Source organism: Staurois parvus, unplaced genomic scaffold (assembly GCF_062004578.1).
Source record: "Staurois parvus isolate SC_StPar_1 unplaced genomic scaffold, SC_StPar_1.0 ptg000960l, whole genome shotgun sequence".
NCBI lineage: Eukaryota > Metazoa > Chordata > Amphibia > Anura > Ranidae > Staurois > Staurois parvus.
The window spans coordinates 124,811-130,810 of NW_028318756.1; positions in this window are offsets into that span (position 1 = coordinate 124,811).

Consider the following 6,000-nt stretch of genomic DNA (forward strand, 5'->3'; position numbering starts at 1 on the left):
CTAGATGTGGATGCATTTTGGACACGTTGCATTGCATTTTTGTATCCCTTCCAGTTAGTTTTTCTACTTTCTTTTTATTCAATTTAATTAGGGACATGTGCATTTTAGTTCATTCAAGGGCGTTCAACGTGTTCCAGTACAGTTCTATGCAGAAACAATGCAGTGTGGTCAACTTTTTTGACAGCACCTGCAATGCACTTCAAATGCAAGCGCTGATGTGAACTATCACATTGACAACCATATAACCTTCTTTCTGTGCGTTTGTGATGCCGAAAAAGCAACTGAAACACATGTAGTGTGAACTGGCCCTAAAGGTTATTATAGGTCAGAGAACGGGACTGACCAAGAATTGTGAATTCAATCAAACTAGTGGTGAGATACAATCAGAAATCTTATAATGTGAGATCTGAGCTGTAGCTGATAGGAAATGAGACACATTAACTTGATCAGTAAATAAACAGTTAAATAAAGAGTGGGGCGGGGATACATAGATTTGCATATGGGACAGATGATGATGGGAAGGGGGGGACAAGTTGTATAAGGAGACAGGTTTAAAAGAAGAGAAAACAAGTTACAATGAAATATACACAGCATGAAACTTGCACATTTCAAACTTGTCAGAAGAACAGGACGCAGGGAAGATTCACCCCCTTTCCACTTTTTAGTCATTAGCCAAAATCTTAATTGATTGATCAATATTACTGGCACTGATACAACCCAGAAAATTGATCTCCATTTTTTTAACATTCATAAATGTCAAGGAGCTTATAATCTAAGGGCAGAAACTCAGCCATATACTAGGCCCAATGAACCTAACAGCATGTCTTTGGAGTGTTGGCAGAAACACATCCATACAGGGAAAGCATGCAAAGTGGGATGCAGCCATGACTGGGATTAGAACCCATGACCCAAGCGCTGTAAGTTCTGAGTTCTAACCACTCAACCACTGTAGGAGACAGAGTTTAAGCTGCAATGTAGAATAGTTACATTGTTTACAAATAATGATAAAGCGAGCGCTGGTCAAATTATATAGACTACTAAAATGGTATTACACAAGATAAATATAAATCTAGGTATAGATATGAAGGTAGCAGCGAGCACTCAGGGTATTGGCAACAGTCCCAGAATAGAAATATGTTAAAGTAATAGTGCAGCACTATAAATGCATGTTATCAATCATAAACGCATGTAAAGTCAACAAAGTGCAAAAAAGTGCAATAATGATGTAAAATGGTAAATGGTGCTAAAAAAAGTTAATGTAATCATTCCTGAATAATGGAATGTCCTTGGTGTGAGAGTACCAACTCAGAGAGTGCCTATGAATGGCATGTGTGGTTTATCCGTGACGGACAGTAGTGCATGAACTTGTGAAAGATAAACCACCCTTTGGATGGGTCTACACTCACCAGAACAAAAGTATTAATGCTCATGGTTTATACACATCACACATCTGGGGGTGCAGCGGTATGCTGGCAGCTATGGGTTAGTCATCCAGCTCCATCCATCAAGGTGGGTTCCAAAATGGTCCTGGGGAGGAATTATCTCAGCCACAGGAGCCAGAAAGGTGCTTAATAGTGTAGTACTTTATTATAATGGTCACGAGTAACAATTTAAAATATCCACGTGGAGTAATAAAATTAATAGCAAAGTGAGTACCAAGATGGCGGACGCTCCTCAATGGCGGCGGCGTGTCATCAGCAATAGGGATCCACCCAATGCATTTCGTGTACCAACACATCCTATTGGTGTGCCCCTGAGGACATGTTAGTACACAAAATGCATTGCGTGGAGCCCTATTGCTGACGCCACGCCACCGCCATTGAGGAGTGTCCGCCATACTGTCCGTCACGGATAAACCGTCTGCTCTACTGTCCGTCATGGATAAATCACACGTGCCATTCATAGGCACTCTCTGAGTTGGTACTCTCACACCAAGGACATTCCATTATTCAGGAATGACTATATTAACTTTTTTTTAGCACCATTTACCAGTTTACATGAGTATTGCACTTATTTGCACTTTTTTGATTTTACATGCGTTCATGATTGATAACATGCATTTATAGCGCTGCACTATTACTTTAACATAGAATAGTTACATGATTAAAGAGAAGGAAGATATATCATTATATTGGGAAATTACAACTAGACATTCCCAATTATTTGAGATATAAGTGTGAAAATGTTTGACATTTGAAAACAGAATGTATGACATTCATTAGGAAATGCATTAGTTGTCTGATCATTTTGGAGAAACAGCAACCCCCCCAAAAAATAGGTGTACTTTTACTTTAAATTATAAGTATTCTCACATGCAAACAGAAAAACGCCAACAGTACAAAGCCAGCGGTTGTGTGTCATCTAGCGAACATATCCGGCATTGCATCTAGAAATGTGCTAGATGTGATTCCGGATTTGCTAACAGGAAAGAGTCTACAAAGTAGATGCTTTTCAATGAGTTTGCTAGATGCCTTTCTGAAGACTGACAGGTCAAGATTGATTGAATGGAGTCTGCCTGAATGTTCAGCGTCTGCTGGTAGACTCAATTCTTAGTAAATCAGGCCCAATAGGTCTCCCGGGAAGGAGGGTCAACCTCCAATTTATGAACTTTTGGAAGCCTATAAAAAACTGGTATCTGGATTTAACACCTTAAAGAAGGTCATGGTCTTTTTATCAATGATACCCTTCTCAAAAGCTTCCTCAATCACACCAAAGAGGATCTTTTGACCATTCTCCATGTTATTATTATTATTATACAGTATTTATATAGCGCCAAAGGGTATGCTCAGCACTGTACAGTAGCAAGGGGGACAGAACATGAGACAAGACAGTAACAATACACCACACGAGGGGTTCGAGGGCCCTGCTCTTTTGAGCTTACAATCTAGGAGGGAGGGGAAGGTGGTACAGGAGGAGATGGCTGTGGGGGATGGAGTGGTGGGAGGAGTGGAGGAAGTTAGTTGTTAGGTGAGGTTGGGTGTTAGGTGAGGTTGGGATAGGCTTCCCTGAAGAGGAGGGTTTTCAGGGTGCGCCTGAAGGTGAGGAGGGTAGGTGACAGTCTGATGAATTGGGGTAGGGAGTTCCAGAGGATGGGAGAAGTCCTGCAATCGGCGTGGGAGGAGGAGACCAGGGAGCTAGAGAGTAGCAGGTCCTGTGAGGAGCGGAGGGCACGGGTAGGGTAGTATTTGGGTATCAGGTCAGTTATGTAGTTTGGGGCAGCATTGTAAATGGCTTTGTAGGTCAGAGTTAGCAGTTTGAATTTGATGCGTTGGGCAATCGGGAGCCAATGAAAGGATTGGCAGAGGGGGGAGGCAGATGTGGAGCGGTTGGTGAGGTGGATGAGTCTCGCCGCTGAGTTTAGGATCGACTGGAGTGAGGATAGCGTTCGTTTGGGTAGGCCAGTGAGAAGGGAGTTGCAGTAGTCCAGGCGTGAGATGATGAGGGAGTGTACGAGTTGTTTGGTGGTGTCTGGGGTGAGGAATGTACGTATCTTGGAGATGTTTCGGAGGTGGAGCCTGCAAGATCTAGATAGCAGTTGGATGTGGGGTAGGAAGGAGAGGTGGGAGTCCAGGGTGACACCCATGTTGATGGACGTTATCTTAGTGTACCATTCCTTATATCTAAAAATCTTTTGACACATCAATACATATTTTTCTCGCTCCATGATGACAAGGCTCCACCCTTGTCGGCAGGCTTGATCACAATGTCATGGCCAGGGGCGGACTTACCATTTGGAAACTGGGGCACTGCCCGAGGGCCCGGGGTCAGTAGGGGACCCCATGAGATGCCCCTGGTACCTTTTTCATAGGCTTTTTTGAGTGTGGGCAAGGACACAGGGGCCCCATGATCCCCTATTGCCCGGGGGGCCCCATGAGTTGTCAGTCCACCCCTGGTCACGGCAGTTCTTAAGCTGTTCCAAAGCAACACATTCTTCTCCCATAATATTATCAAATGCCATCTTTCCAAAATTCACCATTTTTAATTCTCTGGTAACTGCAGCCACAGAACACTGAACTCCAGTTACTGCCAACAAGGGGGAAAAGAAAAAGATTTAACATAAAAACCCTCATCATCTATTCTGGACAGGACCATGTATTCCTCACCATTCTCGTATCTCTGAATTTCCTCCACCAGTTCTAAAGCCATGTCAGCTAAATCATCTTCAATATCCTCTACATGACTTTCCTGTCATCGGGCAACAACATCTCCTAAAGCTCTGTACTCCTTTCTGGAGAGATGGGGCCAATCTTTTATCAGTCCATTAAAGGATCATCTCGTCTATTGTTTCTAGAATGTAATGCTTTCAAGACAAACTTACTGGTAAATAAATATAAATCTTTAACTGCTTCAAAGCTCGAACCTTTCATAACAGAGCAAAACCTCAAACTCTTAGAAAGAAAACAAATCACCTTGGAAAGGTTAACGATTTTATAGTCACTTTCCTCTATTGTTTATCCATCCTGCTCTTATTCTAGTATATTGTTTTCTACCCCATTTGTGGAGAACCTCCCTCCCCAACCCGTTCCCTTCCTATACCCCCTCCTTGACTAAGATCTCTTTGTTTTCCTGCTTCTTCTATTCCCCCTCTCCCCTCCTCCATGCTCCTATTTTTTGCTAGTTATTCACCAACACCAACTTGGTCCTTACGTGTAAAAAATGAATGGTATGACTGTCCATATGAATGGTATAAAGTTCCATGACAGTGATTGGCCTTTTATATCTTTACATGGTCATCTGTTTTATGGGCTCCTAGTAATATTGGTGACATCCAAGCTATGCAGAATGGTTTTGGTGGTCCCTGTAGAAATCCATATATATGGGCATTTGTGCATTATTAATTACAGACTAAACCCACCTGGAGACCTGGGGACACTACAAGTTATATATTCCATGTTACAGGTACCTCCAAGTTATATATGTAGTTTCGGGGGGTCCTTGTGGAAGTCCATGTGTGGACATTTCTACCTATGATAAATGACAGGCTAATCCCACCTGGAGACCCGAGGACACTGTACAAGTTCTATATGTAGTCTCGGGGTCCCTGTGGAAGTCCATGTGTGGACATGTCTACCTATGATAAATGACAGGCTAAACCCACCTGGAGACCTGGGGACACTGTACAGGTTCTATATGTAGTCTTGGGGGTCCCTGTGGAAGTCCATGTGTGGACATGTCTACCTATGATAAATGACAGGCTAAACCCACCTGGAGACTTTCTCCACACCTGGAGTGTGCTGAGTTCTTGGAGAACGTCTACACAGTGTTTCCAGATTGGCTTTATCACCCCAACGAGCTCGCTCCAGTTCATGGATGTCATCATTATGTTTGGAGGATCTCACCAGTCAGGAGCCTTTCCTGTCATCCTACATGTTCCCTTCTGAGGATTGTTCTATCCTTCCAAACAAATGTATGAAATCATGGATGAGTCCTCCTTCTATGTGATCTAGAAGATCTTCAATCACAATGTCTTTATGGATGAAGTGGATGGCCCAGTTTATATATTATTTATTGCTTTACAGCTCTATTCCCTCCAGGATTCATTCTTTATTTATAGAACCATTCAAGGAAGTGTTCTTACTTTGAGAGATCTCCACCACCATTCCTCTGTGACCATTACATCCTTGTCATTTATGTCTAACATCTTCATTATCAGTGGATTGATTTATATCTTTATACTTTAGGGATTATTTCTACATTTTCTTTACCCAAAAGATCTGTGTTATTATGTGTACCTTTATTGTTATCTTGTGTTCTGTGTCTTTAAGACTTCTCTATGTGTAATAAAATATCTTTGTTAAACCGCTTGTTGCATAAGGGCCATATTTATTTTTTCTTACTTTTTTAGTTATTTGTGAACTTCTGTAGTATCCCTGTAAGGTGGATACAATGCAGGAATGGTTATTATCAGACGCTTCTCGGGGCTGCAGTTCCTCTGAACTCTACAAGATGGGGATCTCACTTATACCCAGACAGGAAGTTTCTATGGAACACAGACAGGAA